Source organism: Pelophylax lessonae (assembly GCF_965119305.1).
Source record: "Pelophylax lessonae genome assembly, chromosome: 11".
NCBI classification, from domain to species: domain Eukaryota; kingdom Metazoa; phylum Chordata; class Amphibia; order Anura; family Ranidae; genus Pelophylax; species Pelophylax lessonae.
Genome location: NC_138778.1, coordinates 49,299,892 through 49,324,194, shown reverse-complemented (window position 1 = coordinate 49,324,194; position 24,303 = coordinate 49,299,892).

The window sequence follows — 24,303 nt, the reverse complement described above, 5'->3', positions numbered from 1 at the left end:
AATGTGTACCGTACCGAACCGTACCGTACTGAACCGAACCGCACCGTACCACTCAGTGGAAACGAGGCATATGACTACATATTATGTTAATAGTTGTACATGATTTGCAAGAATGTGAAAACAAAGCACACACAAGGGTTGATTTACTAAAACTGGAGAGTACAAAATCTGGTGCATCTCTTCATAGAAACCAATCAGCGTCCAGGTTTTATTGTCAAAGTTTCATTGAGCAAGCTAAAGTTAGAAGCTGATTGGCTACCATGCACAAATGCACCAGATTCTGAGTGCTCCAATTTTAATAAATCCCCCCCAGTCGGGGTTTTCCTCCCACTATACAATAAAGATTAAGTGATTCTAATTAGAAAGGTAGCAAGGGTTTAAGAGACAGAGTATTTTGGACCCTAGGACATGTAGTATACAAGCTGGGCATCCAAACATATTGGAACAAAGAAGAGTACCTAACAGCAAGGACTGGCTTGCAAAATATAGGTTGCAAAGGAAGGTATGAAATCAGGGGCCTAAACCCAATAAAAACCTAACTTTAGCCATAATGTTTTTCAGTTTTTAGATACAGTATGAATTTATGTCAGGTTTATATCTCTTATTCCAAATAGAAGCTGCATTTCATGCAGCATATGAGTTACGGGTACTCGCAATGCCAACAAGTGGTGGCTAGCCGTAAGCTGAGCATACATGTTACCTTCTGATTGCACAATCTCTTTTAGATCCATCAACGACTATGCAGTGCAGCAACCTGCCAAACAAAAAAGTTAATAGATTAAGGCCCCGTTCACATAGGGGCGATCCGACTTCGGGTGGCGACCTCCGAGGTGGCGGTGCGAGCAGCGCGCCGCGACCTCGGAGCGGCCGCCACGGACTTCATAACATTGAAGTCTATGGCGGTCGCCTCCGGGTCGCCCCAAAGAAGCTCCGGACCCTTTTTCTATGTCGGAGCGACTTGTGTCGCTCCTATTAGAACGGGTCCGCAGCTTCCCTATGGAAGGCGACCTACGGCGACCTGTGAGGCGACCAGGTCGCCTCACAGGTCGCCTTAGTGTGAACGGGGGCTAATTAGGCAATGTGTAAATAATTGTGTTGCACTGCTGGAAAAATAATACATTCCCTGAAAAATAATCAGCCTCTGTGCCTTATGAATTCTTAAAACAAATATATTATATGAATCAATGAATGTGAAAAACCATCCATTTATTCTATAGATTATATAAAATACAGTCCCATATTCAAAACTATATATTTCACTTCAAATTCAGTCTTAAACAGAGTGATTCCAAATCAAACATGCAATCCTTAAGCCACGTAACACACTTAACACACGTAGCGACTGTCGGCCGTAAATATTCGGCCGCCGAACGATCGGCCGATTGTCGGCTTGTTAGTATGATGCTTCCGACAACCGACAGCGACTTTTCGGCCGAACAGAATCTGTTGTGCAGGCATTAAAATTTTTGTTGGCCAACACCAGAACGGCCGATTGTTCGCCAATCAGTTCAGAATTCGGCCGACAAACAGCCGATTAGCAAGACTGGGCATGCTCAGAAAAGAAAAAACACACAGAAAGTTAACCATCACATGACATCACTTCTGCAGTCGGCTGTTGTTGGCCGACAAAATTCATGTGCAGTCTTTTGCAGTTTTCAGCCGACAGGACAGCACCGGACAAAAGACGGCCGATCGTTCGGCCGACATTCGGGACGTGTGTACGGGGCTTTACTTGGAAAGTGATCCCATGAGCCTAGTGCTCTCAAACAATCTTCAGCAACTCTTGTACTTCACCACTAAAGTGAATAAGGGTGTGTCCCCACCTTCATAGATTGACCTAAAAAAAAAAAAAAATAGGTCAAATTGCATACCCCTGTAAGATTCTGGTACCTTTGGTACCCTTATTTACCATTTTCCTTTCAACATTGCGTCCCACCTTTCTAGTTAGGTGGAACGCATACACCTTTAAGACGGATGACGTCATCGCTGAGCGCCGCTGAGCGGCTATTTCAATCGCCGGCGTTCTCTCTCACGTTGTTCGTTCTAACCGCATGGTTAGTTCGCTCAAGCCGTCTGTGAAGCAGCCATACCTGATGTCACTCGCTCCTGTATCTCGCTACCTGAACTTGTTTCATTACTGATCCCGTATCTCGCTACCGGATCACTCTTGGCATACTGCTTTCACTCTTGTGTGCCTACATGCTTACAAGCCTTGTCTTGCTGTCGGAAACCTCCAGCTATTTGCCTTTACCTGGAACAGACCGGAACCTCGCTACTGATCCTGTATCTCGCTACCGGATCACTCCCTCACTACTGGACCCCTCTACTTACTAAACCTTACTAGTGATAAGTACCCCACAGGGGAATCCTCCATAACTAACTTACACTATCATCTTCTGCACATTAAGGACTGTTACTATCTATGCGTACTAATTCTACCATCTGCACTGTTACATAGATTGCTAGCTCTTGAGTCTACTACCATCTATCCTTGCACTGGGTTAGTCTATCCTGTATATGTCATCTGCTGTCCTTACCACCTGTTACCATACATGATTACTAACCTATCTGCATTCTACCTATTACCATCTACTACTCTCCTGAACATTACTATCAAGTGCTTACCATTACTGTCACTGCTCACACCTGTCCCTTCAGCACATCACCTCCATACTATCATATACATCCTATCACTCCAGGAACATCTTATTGAGTGTGTGTATATCTGTATGCTGAAGCAGACAGGCCCACAGTGATGAGTCTGGAGAGTTGGATCTGGTATTCCAACACATCTCTACATGACTACTGAGTGGAGATTCTGCAGCTGCAAATCCAGCTTACAATAAAAACGCAGGAGCGTTACAGATTGAACGAACCTTAAAAAAATGGATTCAGCAGAATTACCCACTCAAGTGACACAATTAACACAACAAGTAAATGCATTAATACTTGCTCTTACTGAAGTAAAAGAAGTCAATCAGACTCAGACAGCAGGTAACCCGTCTTTCCCAGCTTACTGCTGCTCAGCCCCCTGAACCCAAAATAAACCCTCCTCTAGTGTTTACAGGTGATCGGAAAAAACCTCGTGAATTCAAAAACGCATGTCAATTGCTTTTTTTGCTAAAACCTCGTACTTACCCTACTGATCAAATTAAAGTCTGTACCGTCATTTCATACTTAACGGGTGATCCACGGGCCTGGGCAGACACTCTCTTTGAGAAAAATGATCAGCTTCTCAACTCTTATCCTTTATTCCTAGCGGAACTCGCTAGTTTATATGATGACCCCAATAGGCAGAGTACTGCTGATATCCAATTGAGGGCTTTAAAACAAGGAAGGAGACCTGTAGAAGACTTTGTAGCAGAGTTCAAAAGATGGACCCTTGATTCAGGGTGGAATGATACATCTCTGCGAACTCAGTTCAGACTCGGGTTGTCAGAAGCCGTTAAAGACGAGCTCGCCCGAGCGGATTTACCTGGCACTTTGGATGCCTTAATACAACTCAGTATCAACATTGACAGGCGACTGCGAGAAAGAAAGGCTGAGAAAATGGGAATGCCATTGTCTGGTCCTTCTCGGATTTCGGCCGTTGACCCTACTCCTATGGAGGTAGGAACCATACGCCCACCTTTATCAACTACTGAACGAGCCAGGAGAAGATCCAGTAATCTCTGCATGTACTGCGCATCCCCGGATCATTCGATAAGCGTCTGTCCCCTTGTCCGCAAAAAAGAGGGTGAGTGTTCACATGTCTTGCTAGGGGGATTAACGACTTCCTTTTCTAAACCCTATCTCTTTGTTCATTTAACATTACAGTGGGACCAGACTAGGATTACCACCAAGGCTATGATCGACACAGGATCTTGTGGGAACTATATCGATACACGTTTTGTTACCTTAAATAAAATACCTATTATTTCAAAACCTAAACCTGTTTCTGTTAGTTTCATTAACGGTATCCCGCTATCTTCTGGTCCAATCACCAATCAGACACAAGCACTCCTTGTCACTGCTAACGAGTCTCATATGGAGACCACCTCCTTTGATATACTATCTTCACCCCATTTTTCCATTATTTTGGGACTCCCCTGGTTACACACACATCAACCAATCATAGATTGGAAAAGACGGACTTTAACTTTCTCTTCTCACTATTGTGAGATTTCGTGTAACCTCCCATCTTATGGAAAGATCCTGTCTGTGGTGTCAGACGAGATTGCACCACTATGCTATCAGGATCTGTCTGAAGTATTCCTTGAGAAAAATGCTCAAGTGTTGCCTCCCCATAGGGATTACGATTGCACTATCGATCTACTCCCTAACAGCAAATTGCCTTTTGGTCATGTTTATCCTCTTTCACAGGATGAACTCTCTCATCTCAAGGAATACTTGGATGAGAATTTGACAAAAGGGTTCATCAGACCCTCTACTTCTTCCACAGCTGCAGGACTTTTCTTTGTCCGCAATAAGGATTTAAGTCTTAGGCCTATTATCGATTATAGGCAATTAAATACCATTACAATAAAGGATCGCTATCCTTTACCGCTCATCCCTGAACTCATTGAACAAGTGCGTGGGGCTACTTACTTCTCTAAATTGGACCTAAAAGGGGCATACAACCTAATCCGAATCCGTGACGGAGATGAGTGGAAAACAGCATTCAGAACCAGATACGGATTATTCAAATATCTTGTGATGCCATTCGGGTTGTGTAATGCTCCCGCAGCTTTTCAAAGGTTCATAAACGACATCTTTAGAGACTTACTTGATGTCTGTGTTGTGGTATATCTGGACGATATACTTATCTATTCTCGATCTCTGTCTGAACATATAAAACATGTAAGACTTGTGTTATCCAGATTACTCGCACACAATCTATACGTGAAATTAAAAAAATGCCTATTTCATAAAGAAGAAATATTATTCCTAGGATACATCATATCCAAAACCGGAATCAAGATGGATATGAGCAAGATATCCTGTATTCTGGATTGGCCTATACCAACAACTCGTAAGGCATTACAGCGATTCCTTGGATTTTCAAACTTCTATAGGAAGTTCATCAAGAACTTCTCTGCTATTGTGAGACCTCTCACACAACTTACATGTATAAAGAAACCATTCAAATGGTCAGAAGAAGCAAATGGAGCTTTCCGCTTGTTAAAATCAAGCTTTACTTCTGCTCCCATACTACGCCATCCAGACCCATCCCTCCAATATATTCTGGAGATGCGTCAAATATGGCAGTAGGAGCAGTTCTCTCCCAACGACCAACAAATACTTCACCACTCCACCCAGTTGCTTTCTTCTCAAAATCACTAAGCAGCCCAGAGGTGAATTACCCAGTGGGTGAAAAGGAGTTGCTTGCCATAAAACTGGCACTGGAGAATTGGCGACATCTACTTGAAGGTACCCAATTACCAATACTCATATATACAGATCATAAAAACCTTCAATACCTCCAGACTAACAAAACTCTTTCCCACCGGCAGGTACGATGGTCATTATTCTTCCTAAGATTCAACTTCCTAGTGACCTACACGCCTGCAGACAAAAATAAAAAAGCGGATGCGCTATCACGATTAACCGAAGATAACTGCGCCGAAATCCCTTCTATTCCTATAATACCCTATGAACGTATTATTGGTGTTGTTCGTTCCCTGAAGGAAGAGATTTTGCACAGTATAGGATTGGATTCACCTCCACCACAACTAAGTACTGATGCAGAAGGCTTCCTCTATTACCACGACAAACTCTACATACCCCCTACTATGCGCACCAAGATCTTGGAATTATCACATGATGTGCCCATGGCAGGACATATGGGTATGACGAAAACCCTTAATTTGCTTACCAGGCAGTTTTGGTGGCCTGATATGAAGACATCTGTACAAAAATTTGTTTCTTCATGTGACATCTGTGCAAGGTCCAAAATTGACACTACAAAACCATCTGGTCTACTCTGCAGTCTACCAATACCCCAGGTCCCATGGGAAGTTGTGTCCTTAGACTTTATAGTAGAACTACCACCTTCCAAAGGATTTAATACCATTCTAGTGTCAGTGGACCATCTGACAAAGATGGCACATTTCATTGCTATTCGCAGACTACCTTCATCTAAACAAACAGCGGAACTACTAATGAAACATGTGTTCAAGTTACATGGAATTCCAAAGACTCTTTTATCCGACCGTGGTTCACAGTTCATCTCCAAATTTTGGCAAGCTCTATGTCAAATACTACGGATTGAGAGAAAGCTCACTTCTCCCTACCACCCTCAGACCAACGGACAGACTGAAAGAGTCAACCAGTGTATAGAACAATATCTGCGTTGCTACACATCATACCTACAGGATGATTGGGTGGACCTCCTCCCTCTGGCGGAATTTGCTTATAACAACGCAACCCACAGTACTACTAAGCAAAGTCCGTTCTACTTGAACTATGGGTTTCATCCCACACTTCTTCCACCACGCATACTACCATCAAGTAACCCAGTAGCCTCGGATTATCTTACCCAAATAAAAAACCCTCTGGGTTTACTTAATACCACCATCTCACACGCTCATAGTCAACAAAAAAGGTACTACGACCTTCGTAGAAGACCTTCTCCGCAATATGCTATTGGGGACCTCGTTTGGCTATCGACAAAAAATTTAAGATTAAAGATCCCTAGCAAAAAGCTTGGACCTTTATTTCTGGGACCCTTCCCAATTAAGAAACTCATTGGAAAAGCTGCAGTGCAACTCACCTTACCGCCAGATCTCAAAATACATCCCATCTTTCATGTGTCGCTACTGAAGCCACATGTTCTTAACCAAGGAATAAGGCCTACCATCTTGCCTCCACCTCCAGTACAAGTTGAAGGCGGAGAAGAATATGAGATTAAGGAGATTTTGGATTCTCGTATCCACAGAGGAAGACTCCAATATCTCATAAGATGGAAGAACTATGGACCCCAAGACGACACCTGGTTGGATACCTCTGATGTTCACGCACCTAGGCTTATACGAAGGTTTCACTCGAAATACCCGGAGAAACCAGTGCTATAGGCCTTCCGGAGCCGGCCTTAAGGGGGGGGGGGTACTGTAAGATTCTGGTACCTTTGGTACCCTTATTTACCATTTTCCTTTCAACATTGCGTCCCACCTTTCTAGTTAGGTGGAACGCATACACCTTTAAGACGGATGACGTCATCGCTGAGCGCCGCTGAGCGGCTATTTCAATCGCCGGCGTTCTCTCTCACGTTGTTCGTTCTAATCGCATGGTTAGTTCGTTCAAGCCGTCTGTGAAGCAGCCATACCTGATGTCACTCGCTCCTGTATCTCGCTACCTGAACTTGTTTCATTACTGATCCCGTATCTCGCTACCGGATCACTCTTGGCATACTGCTTTCACTCTTGTGTGCCTACATGCTTACAAGCCTTGTCTTGCTGTCGGAACCTCCAGCTATTTGCCTTTACCTGGAACAGACCGGAACCTCGCTACTGATCCCGTATCTCGCTACCGGATCACTCCCTCACTACTGGACCCCTCTACTTACTAAACCTTACTAGTGATAAGTACCCCACAGGGGAATCCTCCATAACTAACTTACACTATCATCTTCTGCACATTAAGGACTGTTACTCTCTATGCATACTAATTCTACCATCTGTACTGTTACATAGATTGCTAGCTCTTGAGTCTACTACCATCTATCCTTGCACTGGGTTAGTCTATCCTGTATATGTCATCTGCTGTCCTTACCACCTGTTACCATACATGATTACTAACCTATCTGCATTCTACCTATTACCATCTACTACTCTCCTGAACATTACTATCAAGTGCTTACCATTACTGTCACTGCTCACACCTGTCCCTTCAGCACATCACCTCCATACTATCATATACATCCTATCACTCCAGGAACATCTTATTGAGTGTGTGTATATCTGTATGCTGAAGCAGACAGGCCCACAGTGATGAGTCTGGAGAGTTGGATCTGGTATTCCAACACATCTCTACATAACTACTGAGTGGAGATTCTGCAGCTGCAAATCCAGCTTACAATAAAAACGCAGGAGCGTTACAACCCCACACTGGGGTAGTATGTAATGCCCTCTGGTTTTGTCAGGCACTTTGTTCGCCCACTCCACTCATCTGGGTTAATGTGTCTTTTAAAATTTCACTGCACTACTCTGTGTCTCTAAGGGGTTATCTCAGAACCTAATGGGGCTACCATAGTGTAGTAGTTTGAACAAGCATAAAATGTATTAAATAATTGCACTTACAGGTAAATAGATAAAAGTAGCATGTAAATGACACAGACATTTGGGATACAGAGTTTAATCCATGCACTTCCGGTCTTTAGCTCAGGCGTCACCTGGCTCCGCCCCACGCGTATCGTCACACATCTTGTGATGAAGTCCTAATGAATACAATTGGGGCGAAGCCATGCATAACAGTTATTTACACACTGTATTTGATGAGTGGAGAGCACACACTTTAGTGATTGTAGCAGTTGAATAGCCATATTTGGAGTTTTTTATTTCCTACCAGCGCATACGTTTTTATGGTTTTCTTAGATTACTTAGGCAAGACATCCATTCAATATTTGTTTGCAAATCTATAAAGAATAGTATAGATGTTGTACAAATACATGCTATCATGTTTTCCCAGGTCAAATAGGCCACCACTGTGAAACAGTCAGTTGACAGGTCTGATATAGAGATCCCCAAAGCAGTCTTCACAGTTGACCTAAAGATTATACCTTACATATACACACACTCTGTTATGTTGTTTCTCATATCTGATCAATTCAATGTAAGCAACCATAACCATCATTTCTAGACAATAAATGCCTTTGATGAGTATGTGGAAGATTGTGCGAAAGAATATATGGCGTGGAGAAGAGAAGAGGACAAACAGACAGAGGGGACTTTTTATTTCATAGAACCAAAATCTATTTAGAATAAAGTAGTCTACCTCACTGGAAAATGTTTAAAAAAAACAATCAGTTTTATTCAGTACAAAAGAATTAAAGTGATTGTAAACGATCACCTTGAAAAACAGCCCATTCAGTTAAAATTTTAAACAGAAGGCAAAACGTGTATAAAAAAAAAACATTATAAATACCTTTTTTCCCTTTTTATAAGTGATCACATTCCCTCTGTTCTCAGCTGCATAAGAGCTGGGGGCAGGAGTAGCAACAGCACACTAATCTTCACAGTGAAAGGCTGCACAGGGGAGGCGTGTCAGGACAGGTCTGATCATTGGATGAGAGCAGGCTGAGTTCCCAGCATAGCTAGAGAACTGACTACAGTGTGCTCCTCTGCTTAGGCTGGTTTCACACATATGCAAATTGGATGTGTGTTTCCCCACATTCAATTTGCATGACAGGCAAGTGTGACCAGCTTGCAATGGAGCCAGTTCACACATGTCCAGGGCGGCCACAGTTGGGATTGAAAAAGGGTCCGATGGGTGTTTGGGTCCAGTTCAGGTGGGGATTCAGCCAAAAATTCAGACCTGAATCGCACCTGAACTGGTGAACAGACACGCCCCGAACCCCAGGCTCGAATCCGGGGGCGCACATGTGTGAACCCAGCCTTAGTATGGTCAGTTTTTAATAGTGACTGGCAGGAAAACCAGGGATTTCACTCAAGGGAAGTAATACAAAGAGAACAGGTTACTATTCTATACAAGTACATGGTACAGCAGGCTCATATCAGGAATATGAAATTCTGGTGTAACAAACACTTTAATTAAAAATGTAACAAACACCTAAAGAAGTGCTATATATAATGCATACTTCATGAACCCAATATAGGAATCAAAAAATGATCTCCTATAGTAGCTAGGACATTGTTATGCTTGCGAAACAAATACACATTTACAGGTGTCATGTATTGGACTCGTAATACCTTAACACATTTCGTGAACAATTTACTTTTTCAGGATGAACATCCAAGAGTGTTCTTATCAAGTATAGCCCAAAGCAGAAACAAAATTGGGGAAGGGCTGGCATGACTGGGAGATTGGGGAATCAGGGAGAGAGAGGGTTAATTTAAAAGTTAAGAAAAAGGTGGGAGTCAGGTACTGTGATTGGTGGGTTTCACAGTGGGGAGGAGGGGCTGCAGGGGGTCTTCCAGGCAGATTGGTAATGTTCCCGGCATCCTAGTAGGAAGCGTGGAGGAGGAACGTTCTCGCCTCTGCACTGGATCAGTTCATCTTTAGGTGGTTATAGTGGTCATTCGATTGGGGGTCTTTGGAGGCATTTAAGAAATCTGCTGTGCATAGGTGTGCACAGCCTATTATATTAGGGTGTGCACCCCAAAGCTCAATGTGTCTTCATATATATGACACCAGCATGCATGCATGTGTCTTCATATATATGACACCAGCACACTGACCTCCCTGCTGGCGCAGTGAAAGAGCAGTGCCTAATCACTTCTCTTATGGCAGAGCCTATAGGAGGGGGATCTTTCCCCATCTCCCTGCCTGCACACAGTGACAATGGCAATACGCACAAGGTGATTAGGGTGTGCCCAGGCACACTCGGCACACCCTGTGCACACACCTATGCTGCTGTGCTTATAATATTAGGGGCCCATCCAAGGTATAAAGTCCCCTGTGAAATGCCAGTGTAATGTTCCGGTACCTTTGGTACCCTAAATTACACTTTCCACAAGTGTATGCGCCCTACCATTTACTTTTGGAAAGGTGCGCATACACCTTTTAAGACTGGAGCTGTCATCACTCAGCGCCGGACTAGATGGCTATTTAAGGCGTCGGTTCTCACTCACATGTGTTCGTTCAAACACCCTTATCTGGATGCTAACCTTGCTTGAAGCTTCCATGCTTGCAAGCTTACTTCGCTGACGGAACCTCGCTGCGCTGATCCCTGTATCCCGCTACTGGATCATCCGCCTCTCCTGAACCACCCTTCGGCTGTATCGCTAATAGTGCTAAGTACCCCGCCGGGGAATTCTCTATAAACTTATACTAAGCTTACACTATCTAGCTCTGCATAGTAGAGACTGTTTATCACATCTGCATAAACTAGATTGCTAGCTCTTGAGACTACTGCTACTTTTCTGCACTGGGTTGATCTCTTTTGTATGTCCACCTGCTATTCTATCATCTGCTATCATACAACATTGCTAAACCTTCCTGCATCCATCTGCTACTGTCTCACCTTCAAGTGTCTATCACCTTCCACCTCCACTCAACCTATCCCTCAACCTTCATCATTGTGTTACCACATGCATAAAGTCACTCTAAGAACCAGCTTGCTAATTGTGTGTATTTACTGGCTGAAATAAGACCTTCCACACATGATGAGTCATTGAGGTTGGGAATGGTATCTCGGCATATCTCTTACATGACTGCTGACGTGGAACTATTTCTGCAGCTGAAAATCCACACCATATAAAAACGCAGGAGCGTTACAGATTGAACGAACCTAAAAATGGATTCAGCAGAAATAACCACTCAGGTGACACAATTAAAACAGCAAGTATCTGCGTTAATACACGCACTTGCTGAATTAAAAGAAGACAATCAGGCTCTGTCGCAGCAGGTAATTAGACTGACACAACTTACCTCTGCTCAGTCCCCTGAACCCAAGATAAATCCCCCTTTGGTATTTACAGGCGATCGCAAAAAATTTCGCGAATTTAAAAACGCATGTGAGTTACTTTTTTTGCTAAAACCTCGTACCTACCTTACTGATCACATTAAGGTTTGTACTATTATTTCTTACCTATCAAGCGATCCTCGAGCCTGGGCAGATTCTCTTTTTGAGAAAAACGACCAGCTTCTCAACTCCTATGCCTTGTTCCTGGCAGAGCTCACTAGCCTATATGATGACCCCAATAGGCAGAGTACTGCTGATCTTCAGTTAAGATCCTTGAAACAAGGAAGGAGGCCTGTGGAAGACTTTGTCGCAGAGTTCAAGAGATGGACCCTTGATTCAGAATGGAATGATGCATCTCTGAAAACCCAATTTAGGCTTGGCCTATCAGAAGCCGTTAAGGACGAGCTCGCCCGAGCGGATCTGCCAAAAACCCTGGATGCATTAATACAACTCAGTATTACCATAGATAGAAGACTACGAGAAAGAAAGACTGAAAAGATGGGAATGCCATTATCCGTTTCCTCTCGGAGTCTGGCCGTTCCTATGGAGGTAGGAACCATACGCCCACCGCTATCAACTATGGAAAAAGCCAAAAGACGAAATGAAAATCTCTGCTTGTACTGTGCATCCCCGGATCACAAGATAAACGTCTGTCCCCTAGTCAACAAAAAGAAGGGTGAGTGTTCACATGTCTCTCTAGGAGGATTGACAACTTCATTCACTAACCCCTACATTTCTGTTTTTTTGACATTACAGTGGGACCAGAACAGGATTACTACTAAGGCCATGATTGACACAGGATCTTGTGGAAATTATATGGATATATGTTTTGCTGCTTTAAATAAAATTCCTATTATTTCTAAACTCAAACCTGTCTCAGTAAGTCTTATTACCGGTGTTCCGTTATCCTCTGGTCCGATCACCGATCAGACACAAGCACTTCTAGTCACTATTAACGAGTCTCATAGGGAGACTTCTACCTTCGATTTAATACCATTACCCCACTTTCCCATTGTGTTGGGACTTCCCTGGTTGCACACACACCAACCAACCATAGATTGGAAGAAACGGTCCTTGACCTTCCCTTCTTGTTATTGCGAGGAAACGTGTAACCTCCCGTTTTCCGGGAAGATTCTGTCTGTGGTGACAGATGAGATTGCACCACTATGTTATCAGGATCTTTCTGAGGTTTTTCTTGAGAAAAATGCTCAAGCATTACCTCCTCATCGAGACTATGATTGTAGCATTGATCTACTCCCAAATAGCAAATTGCCGTTCGGTCATGTTTATCCTCTTTCACAGGATGAACTTGCCCATCTCAAAACCTATTTGGATGAGAACTTGGAAAAAGGTTTTATTAGACCTTCCACTTCTTCCACAGCAGCAGGACTCTTTTTTGTTCGCAATAAAGATTCAAGTCTCAGACCTATCATCGACTACAGGAAATTGAATGCTATCACAATAAAAGATCGCTATCCTCTACCGCTTATCCCTGAGCTCATTGAGCAGGTGCGTGGAGCTACCTATTTTTCAAAATTAGACCTGAAAGGAGCATACAATCTCATTCGAATCCGTGATGGACACGAGTGGAAGACTGCGTTCAGAACTAGATACGGATTGTTCGAATATCTTGTGATGCCATTCGGCCTATGCAATGCCCCTGCAGTTTACCAACGATTTATAAACGATATTTTTAAAGACTTACTAGATGTCTGTGTTGTGGTATATCTGGACGATATACTTATATATTCACGGACCCTGTCTGAACACATAAGACATGTAAGACTTGTATTATCGAGATTGCTTGCACATAATCTTTATGTGAAGCTGAAGAAATGCTTGTTCCATAAAGATGAGGTACTCTTTCTAGGCTACATCATATCCAAAACAGGAATCGAGATGGACATGAGTAAAATATCCTGCATTCAGGATTGGCCTACACCAACTACACGCAAGGCGCTACAGCGATTCCTGGGATTTTCAAATTTCTACAGGAAGTTCATAAAAAACTTTTCTGCTATTGTGAGACCCCTCACACAGCTCACTAGCATAAAAATACCATTTAAATGGTCAGAAGAAGCAAATAAGGCTTTCCACTTGTTAAAGACAAGGTTTACTTCCGCTCCCATATTACGCCATCCAGACCCATCCCTCCAATACATTATGGAGGTAGATGCGTCAAACCTGGCAGTAGGAGCAATACTCTCCCAACGACCTACCCCCACTTCACCACTTCATCCAGTCGCCTTTTTTTCTAAATCCCTGAGCAGTCCCGAGATAAATTACCCCGTGGGTGAGAAGGAACTGCTTGCTATAAAATTGGCTCTGGAGAATTGGCGACATTTACTCGAAGGCACCCAATAAACCTCCAATATCTTCAGACTAGCAAAACTCTCTCGCATCGACAGGTACGATGGTCACTATTCTTTCTAAGGTTTAACTTCCTAGTGACCTACACACCTGCAGATAAGAACAAAAAGGCGGATGCACTATCACGACTAACTGAAGAAAGCTACTTTGAAATTCCTTCCGTTCCTATAATACCTCACAAACGCATTATTGGAGTTGTCCGTTCCTTGAAGGAAGAGGTTCTGCATGGTATAAGGTTGGATTCACCCCCACCACAACTAACTACCGATGCAGAAGGCTTCCTCTACTACAACGAAAAACTTTACATACCACCTACCCTACGCACCAAGATCTTGGAATTATCGCATGATGTGCCTATGGCAGGACATATGGGTATGACAAAGACTTTCAATTTGATTTCTCGGCAATTCTGGTGGCCTGACATGAAAACATCTATACAAAAATTCGTCTCTTCATGCAATGTCTGTGCCAGGTCCAAAATTGACACTACGAGACCATCCGGTCTACTATGCAGTCTACCAATACCCCAAACTCCATGGGAGGTTCTGTCATTGAACTTCATCGTAGAATTGCCTCCTTCCAAAGGATTTAATACCATCTTGGTGTCAGTGGACCATCTGACAAAGATGGCACATTTCATTGCTATTCGCAGACTACCTTCGTCCAAACAAATGGCAGAACTCCTGATGAAACATGTCTTCAGATTACATGGTATCCCAAAAACTCTTTTGTCTGACCGTGGATCCCAATTTATTTCTAAATTCTGGCAAGAACTATGTCACATACTACGGATTGAGCGGAAGCTCACTTCTCCTTACCATCCGCAGACCAACGGACAGACTGAAAGAGTCAACCAATGCATCGAGCAGTATTTACGTTGTTACACTTCTTACCAACAGGATGATTGGTTGGATCTTCTCCCCCTGGCAGAATTTGCCTACAACAACGCAACTCACAGTACAACCAAGCAGAGTCCGTTCTACTTGAACTATGGGTTCCATCCCTCTATTCTCCCTCCACGCATCCTTCCTTCAAATAACCCAGTAGCCTCAGACTATCTTTCCCAAATAAAGGATTCTCTGGGTTTACTAAATACTACCATTGCACACGCTCACAGTCAACAAAAGAAGTACTATGATCTTCGTAGAAGACCTTCTCCACAGTATACTATCGGGGACCTCGTTTGGCTCTCAACAAAAAACTTGAGACTGAAGATCCCTAGCAAAAAGCTTGGACCTCTGTTCTTGGGACCTTTCCCAATCAAGAAACTTATTGGAAAAGCTGCAGTGCAGCTTACATTGCCAATGGACCTAAAAATCCATCCCATTTTCCATGTGTCGCTACTAAAACCCCATGTTCCGGACCAAGGAATAAGGCCTAATATTCCACCTCCCCCTCCTGTACAAGTTGAAGGTGGAGAAGAATACGAGATAAAAGAGATTCTGGATTCTCGTATCTACAGAAGAAGACTTCAGTACTTGGTTAGATGGAAGAACTATGGGCCCCAATACGACACCTGGCTAAACACCTCTGACATACATGCCCCTAGATTAATCCGCAATTTTCATGCGAGATACCCAGACAAACCAGCTCCAGAGGCCTTCAGGAGCAGGCCTTAAGGGGGGGTATTGTAATGTTCCGGTACCTTTGGTACCCTAAATTACACTTTCCACAAGTGTATGCGCCCTACCATTTACTTTTGGAAAGGTGCGCATACACCTTTAAGACTGGAGCTGTCATCACTCAGCGCCGGACTAGATGGCTATTTAAGGCGTCGGTTCTCACTCACGTGTGTTCGTTCAAACACCCTTATCTGGATGCTAACCTTGCTTGAAGCTTCCATGCTTGCAAGCTTACTTCGCTGACGGAACCTCGCTGCGCTGATCCCTGTATCCCGCTACTGGATCATCCGCCTCTCCTGAACCACCCTTCGGCTGTATCGCTAATAGTGCTAAGTACCCCGCAGGGGAATTCTCTATAAACTTATACTAAGCTTACACTATCTAGCTCTGCATAGTAGAGACTGTTTATCACATCTGCATAAACTAGATTGCTAGCTCTTGAGACTACTGCTACTTTTCTGCACTGGGTTGATCTCTTTTGTATGTCCACCTGCTATTCTATCATCTGCTATCATACAACATTGCTAAACCTTCCTGCATCCATCTGCTACTGTCTCACCTTCAAGTGTCTATCACCTTCCACCTCCACTTAACCTATCCCTCAACCTTCATCATTGTGTTACCACATGCATAAAGTCACTCTAAGAACCAGCTTGCTAATTGTGTGTATTTACTGGCTGAAATAAGACCTTCCACACATGATGAGTCATTGAGGTTGGGAATGGTATCTCGGCATATCTCTCACATGACTGCTGACATGGAACTATTTCTGCAGCTGAAAATCCACACCATATAAAAACGCAGGAGCGTTACAGCCAGTTAATGATGGGTTAACTGGTAAGTTAAACTGAGAGGTATCTGCAGAAAGTTAAGTTTGTCCCCAAACTGGTGTGGTGAGGCTGAGGACCACGTAAGTAGTTACGCAGATACAAAGTGGATACTTGATACTTGGTGCCTCCAAAGATCGGCAACCTTATGTTTATTGTTATTGTATTATTCATTTTGTTCCTGTTTAAAGGAATGTTTGTTATATTGCTTATTGGTTAATAAATGGCCAGTTTTACTCCAAAATGGTGTCATGATGGTTATTGCAGTTTAGTTGGGGTAAAAGGATAGGGTAGCGGTCATTATGTGGGTGCTGATGGCATCTGTGGTGCCTTAAGCCCCGTACACACACACAGATCGTCGTCATACAAATGTTCGTCTTTTCTCCCCGGGATGTTGGTGTCTGTTGAAAAGTGCAAAGACAGCACAAGGACAGCACAAGAATTTTGTCCGCAGACTTCAGCTGACTGCAGAAGTGATGTCATGTAATGGTTAACTTTCCCTGTGTTTTTTATTTTCTGAGCATGCCCAGTCTTGCAAATCTGCGGTCTGACGGCTGATTTCTGTACTGACAGGCGAACAATCGTCCGTTCTGGTGTCTGCAGACAAAAATTTATATGTTTGCAAGAAAGACTCTTGTCCGCGGATTGTGTGCAGACAGCTGTCGGAGGCACCATACTAACACGCGTACAATCGGCAGATCTTTCGTCCGCCGACGTTTGTATGACGACGATCTGTGCGTGTGTACGGGGCTTTAGTCATGTCATATGGTAAAGCTTTCACTCAAAAGTGGCAAGCCCTGTGTCTGCACTCCCAATGGGTAAATAAAGTGGAAGGAGGACCCCAGGAGCTACCAGGGTACGTATAAAGGAACACCCAGCATAGCTTTCCTGGTGGCCAATAGAAAAAGCTGGCGCCAAAGCTGTATCAACCATAAATTTATCAAAATCAAAAAGTGTATTATATAAAAGATGGAAAACACTAAATTAACAATTGCTACGGGGGCCGGTTAGGACCACACTTATAGTGACTAAGCTTAAAAAAATAAAATTATATATATATATATATATATATATATAGATATAGATGTAGCACCCTTCTAGTCAGGTGCTAGGTAAAGGCATTTGTTTGCTCTTCTGCTTATCAGGGAGCACGATTTCTAGTTTTGCCTGTTACATTTGTCCAGGTGTGATTCACTTGGTCTGAGGGAGTGTCCCCACTGTACCCAATAGGGGAGCATGTTGGACAGTGGACGGCACAACCGCAGTGCATCCTGGGAATGTTCATAAAAGCCAGGGGCACATGTGACAGGGCGTCTTTGGGTGGAAAGCCATGTTCCAGGAGGAGGGTGACGGCTGTCTCTCCTCCTGTCAGTGTGGAAGGTGGCCACAGGCAGTCGGCCTAGAGGACCAGAAGTGGGGTGCTGAGCCAGGAAGTCCAGGATACTGACTGTGGAGCAAGTGGCAGAGCGACCTGAGGAAAACCAGTGTCTGTGTGTACCAGGGAGCTTGCCAGGGGTCTGCCCAGGAAGAGGACCACTCCAGGAAGAGTCAGTGGACAGGGACCAGCCCACGCAGCGAGTAAGAAAGGGGTGCCAAGTTAGACCTTGAAGAGAAACCTAAAGTAAAGTCCATCTTTAAATCTTCACCTCAGTGGCAAAGTGAAGCAGCGGCCATGCCGCACACGCCGCAGCTAGACGTCCTCAAGTTTGTGCATAGTTACTAAATTGGAGTATCCCACTGATCCCTTCTTCCATCCCAGTTCCAAATAAAATACAAAAAAACAACTCCCCTGGACTGTTCATTGACCGAGCCAAGTGTTAAAGTACTAATATTTTTGTTGCTATTGGTAACCCAGGGGAATCTATTCTCAGCAGCTCCCAAGGGGGCAGTGCTATATATATATATATATATATATATATATATATATATATCTTGTAAGTTCTCACATTCTGCATAGAAATACTCATGTGAATAGTGGGACATACTCATGTGAATAGTAGTAGTTTTTAACTGCTATAGGTAAAGATGCCATCAGATCTCATATTTCTCTCATTAAAGATGTATTTAACCACTTGCCGACCGCCGCACGACTATTTACTGCGGTGGTCTGCCCCTCACAGGCAAAGTGACGTAGGACTACGGCGCTAGCCTGTGAGGCTCTAGGGAGCGAGCGTACGCTGTCGGAGGCACACTCCTGCTCCCGCTCGCTCGCGGACCCCCCCCGTGCGTGTGCCCAGTGGACCCGATGTCAGCGGGGCACTCGCGATTGTCCATTACAGCGGGAGAAAGGCAGGCGGCTAATGTAAACAAAGCCGCCTGTCATTCTTCCCTGTGTAAGAATAGAGATCATACGGTTCTGCTATGTAGGACCGTTGATCTCTGTTCTTACACCAGTAGCCACATCCAATCACAGTTAGAAGCATGCCCCTAGGGACACACTTAACCCCTCCCTCTCAAAAAAAAGTTAACCCCTTCACTGCCAGTGTCATTTTTACAGTAACAGTGCATATGTATAGCACTGATTACTGTAGTAATGTCACTGGTAAGCCCAAAAGTGTCAAAAATGTCAGTCAAGGGTCCGATCTGTCCGCTGCAATGTCGCAGTCCCGCAAAAAGAATCGCAGATCGCCGCCATTACTCGTTAAAAAAAAAACAATAAAAATGACAAAAATCTTTCCCGTAGTTAGTAAACGCAATAACTTTTGCACAAACCAATCAAAATACGCTTTTTGCAATTTTTTTTACCAAACATATGTAGCAGAAAACAAATTGGCCTAAAATGTTAAAAAATTTTGATTTTTTTTTGGGGGGGAATTTCATATAAACAAATGCGAAAAATATTGTTATTTTTGCAAAATTTACGCTATTTTTTTGTTTATAGCGCATGATCAAAAAATCGCACAGGTGATCAAATACCACCAAAAGAAAGCTCTGTTTGTGGTAAAAAAAAGGACGTCAAATTTGTTTAGGTACAGCGTCGCACGACCGCGCAATTGTCCGTTAAAGTCAAGCAGTGCCGAATCGCAAAATAGGCCCTGGTCAGGAAGGGGGTAAAATCTTCCGGGGGTTAAGTGGTTAAGGCATGGAATGAGCAGCATGCAAATAGGGACCCACCCTGGTAGCTCAGCCCTCCATTAACGAAAGCACCTGGAATAACTGCATGCTTAATATAGTTCCCGCTGGGCATCACCTCCATCTCATCATGGGGACTTTTTATTTTATAATTAACAATTTCTCTGAAATCCTTTTAGATGGTCATGCTCCCCGCTAGCCAATTGTAATGTAGCCTAGAAAGCATACATAATAATTACATTGAACTGGCAGAATCCATAATGATCCCAGTTTAGGTCTCAAGGGACAGCATGAGAAAGGAAATTGTATAGGGTTATATTTGCTTGGCCTGCCTTCATGTTAAAACTTTTTTTTTTTTTTTTTTATCTTTAGATTTTTTTTTCTCTTAAAGCAATTTAATAAGAGTAACTAAGTGCACTCCTATAATCTTATTAGGCATTGGCTTGCTGAACCAATTTTCTGCAAACTCAAAAAATATGTTTTGAACCATTCAAAGGATTTCTAATGGCTTCTGTAAGAAAAAAAAAAGGTTTAGTTGTAGGGTGGCAGATAAAATAAATGTATTTCTATCTGCATTACTTTCTGTAATGACCTAGAAAATACAGTTTGCTAATCACAGTGTTGGGAGTGCTGAAATTTGTGGCCTCTGTAAACTGCTATTTAAAAGCTAAAATAACTGCTTATGTAATGGCAAGACAGGGCCATAAATACTGTGTAAAACATACTGCAAAGCATATTTTAAAAAATGATTTGCAATTGAGAGTCCATTAATAGAGTTTACTGTGGCTCATGTCAGGACAGAACCACTGCAGAATTGTAAAACCTAAAATGTATTTTTTATTATTATTAAAAAAAAAAAAAAAAAGAAAAGAAAGAGAGAGAGAAAGATGGAAATCGTTCTGCTGTAAACAATTCATACCTGATAAATTGAAACCACTCTGGATAATGCACATCTGCAGTGGAAATAAGACTCCTTAAAGTGGAATTTTAGAATTAAACAGATCTGGATGTTTAGAAAAGGATTCTGGGAGATTTTTCTTTGTTCTAATCATTGTGGGTGGTATGGTGAACTAGAAGGATGTTTATTTTACAAATGAAAAGAAAATAATAAAATACTCTATATACTCATTAATTTTAAATAACTTTGAAGCTCCTCTACAATCATTAAAAAAAAATATTGTTAAAAAAGCTGAAATACCTGAAAAAGCAATCACGTGATGGGAGACTGGGTCTGATTCTCCTTTTTTTCCTTGACAGTGTGGGAGGGTTCTTCTTGCAGCACCCATGTCTGTCCCTGGTGGCATGGGCACTGCCTACTGGCTGTTGAAGCTGTTCATCATCTAGATGTCATTTAAGAGAGGGTGTCTGGGCTGACTGCAAACATTTTGCAAGACGATCACTGTGATCTGTCCCTATGAAAAGTCTGGGGACTGGCTGTATTTAGTTCTCTGGTGGATTTACTAAAACTGGGGAGTGAAAAATACTGTGCAGCTGTACATGGTAGCCAATCAGCTTCTAACTTCAGCTTGTTCAAGTAACCACATATTAACCGCTTGCCGACCGCCGCAAGGACATATACTGCGGTGGTCAGCCCCGTGCAGGCAAAGTGACGTATGGGTACGGCATTTGCCTGCGAGCCAATAGGGGGCGAGCGCGCACCGCCGGAGGCGCGCTCCCGCCCCCGCTCACTCACTGTGATCCCCGCGTGTGTGACCGGCGTGCCCGATGTCCGCCGGTCACTCGCGATCGTCCGTTACAGAGGGAGAAAGGCAGGCGGCTAATGTAAACAAAGCCGCCTGTCATTCTCCCATGTGTAACAGCAGAGATCATACGGTCCTGCTATGTAGGATTGTAGATCTCTGCAGTTACATGAACAGCCACATCCCTGCACAGTAAGAATTACGCCCCTAGGGACACACTTAACCCCTCCTTCTCCAATAAAGTTAACCCCTTCCCTGCCAGTGTCATTTTTACAGTAACAGTGCATATGTATAGCACTGATTACTGTAGTAATGTCACTGGTACCCCCAAAAGTGTCAAAAATGTCAGTCAAGGGTCCGATCTGTCTGCTGCAATGTCGCAGTCCCGCAAAAAAAAAAATCGCCGATCACCGCCATAACTCGTTAAAAAAAAAACAATAAAAATTACAAAAATCTTTCCCTTAGTTGGTAAACGCAGTAACTTTTGCGCAAATCAATCAAAATACGCTTATTGCGATTTTTTTCACCAAACATATGTAGCAGAAAATTGGCCTAAAATGTTAAAAAATTTAGATTTTTCCATTTTTTGGGGAATTTCATATAAAAAAATGTGAAAAATATTGTTATTTTTGCAAAATTGTCGCTCTTTTTTTGTTTATAGCGCATGATCAAAAAATCGCACAGGTGATCGAATACCACCAAAAGAAAGCTCTGTTTGTGGGAAAACAAGGACTTCAATTTAATTTGGGTACAGCGTCGTACGACTGCCCAATTGTCCGTTAAATTCACGCAGTGCCGAATCGCAAAATACCCCCTGGTCAGGAAGGGGGTAAAATCTTCCGGGGCTTAAGTGGTTAACATATATCCCATCGTTTGTAGACGCTATAACATTTGCACAAACCGATTAATATATGCTTATTGGGATTTTTTTTTACCAAAACTATGTAGTAAAATACATATTGGCCTAAATTGATGAAGAAATTAGATTTTTTGACATTTTAATAATGGGTATATTTTATAGTAGAAAGTAAAAAATATTTCTTGTTTTTAAAAATTGTTGAGTTTTTTGTTTATAGCGCAAAAACTAAAATTCGCAGAGGTGATTATATACCACCAAAAGAAAGCTCTATTTGTGGTGGAAAAAGGACATCAATTTTTTTTGGGTACAGCGTCACGTGACACCGAAATTGTCAGTTAAAGGAAAGCAGTGCCATTAAGCAAAAAATGGGCTGGTCATGAAGGGGGGTATACCTTCCGGAGCTGAAGGGGTTAAGCTTTGATGAAAAAAAAACCTGAAGCTAAATGGTTTCCATGCACAGCTGCACCAGATTTTGCACTTTCCGGTTTCTAATCAGTTCACTGTATAGCAATACATGCAGTGCTAACAATAAAGTGATGAAGCGTCATAAATACAGATACTTGCATAAATCACAATAAAAAAAAAAAACATGCATAAAAGTCCCAGAAATGTCCTATTCATAAATGATTGTTTATATCAAATGTAGTGAAAGTCCACTCCAGTCATCGAAAAAATGCTATCCTTAGGAAGGAACCCCAAATCACAGCATACATATAGAGCCAGACTTTCTGACTCTTGATAGAAAAAGAAACACCAGTAAGTGAGGTATTTTGCCCCCAGCTATGCCAATTTGACTATGGGGATGTATTTTTATTATTTTTTCTTATTCTATTTTTTTCTTATTTTATTTTTTCCTTTTTATTATTTTTTCCTTTTTATTTTTATATTTAATTATATTTATTTATTTCTTTATTTGTATTTATTTTTATTTTTAATTTTATTTTTATTTTTACCATTTTCATTTTTATCTTTATTTTTATTTTTATTTTTGCTTAATATTTTCCATCTGATTTGTGATCATCATCTATTTCCATATATATTTATATATCATTATTTATTTTACCATTATTTCAGTTAGTTTTTTATTCCTTAACCACTGCTTGAATTAGTTGCACAATGTACACTGTTAGTAAGATGTACAGTTAATTGTATTACTTGTATTATATGAGCATGTTGCAGTCGTTCTGCTGAGCAGGCAGATGTGGCGAACTTTAGGACCCAGTTGGTCCTGCCTCTCTGCCTATTTAAGCCCTTATCCAAAATGGCGCATCATCAGCTTGAAGAAGGAGCGCATGCTCCGATAACGCGTCGCCGGCGCCATTACGCATCCCCGAAGTGACGTCAGGACGGTAGTGGTGTGTCCCCGCGATTGGGAAGTGTCGTTCTTCCATCGGCTACAACCCAACGCCCAGAGACCGCTTGAGCCATCCTGAATTAGGGCACCGGGAGCTATTGCCTGCACACTATGATGTTTATAATGCTTCTTTTACATACATCCTTGTGAGTACCTTTCTATTGGTTAACTCTTAATAAATCTCGATATACTGCACTTAGAGTGGAGCCTGTGTTCTCCTTTCAGCTCGCCACAAGCCCCTTCTACTTGCCATCAGAGCAGCCTACGGAGTGTGGTGGTTTGAGATTTAGTTTTTATGGACTTTTTTATGGACTTTAAGTACAGTTACCATTGTGATGATGTTTTTACTGTATCAGTGTATGTTCCCGTGTTCATAAGTGGAGCTTGTGAGGTTTTTTGACATTTCTTCCCCCGCTGTGAGCCAGTTTTCACCATTTTGTCTGTTTCTTTGTAGAAGTTTCTGTGCTGCCAGGGGTTTGATGTGTCTGAGCCCAATATAACTCCACAAGTCCATGTGTATGTTTAATTTTACTTTTATCTCCTTATCTTTATATATATTTTTTAATTTGTTTTCTTTCTCCATGTATGTTGTTCATATGATCCATTCACGTAGTGGTTATGTTTCTTTCTGATTTGGGTATATATGTGTATGTATCCATATATTCATAGATACTTTACCTAATTTTTTTTTTTTCTCTTTGTCATGGAATTTTTAACATTGATTGAATCTGCTAAATTTGAGAATTTAGATCAGTTATATGATCTTTTTCCACCCGTCTTTTTTTCAACTACTTTCCAACTTCTCCCCACAGTGTCTAAAGAATGTAGTTTTCTGTTGAGGAAAATTGAACATCTGATGACATCAGCTAACCACCATTG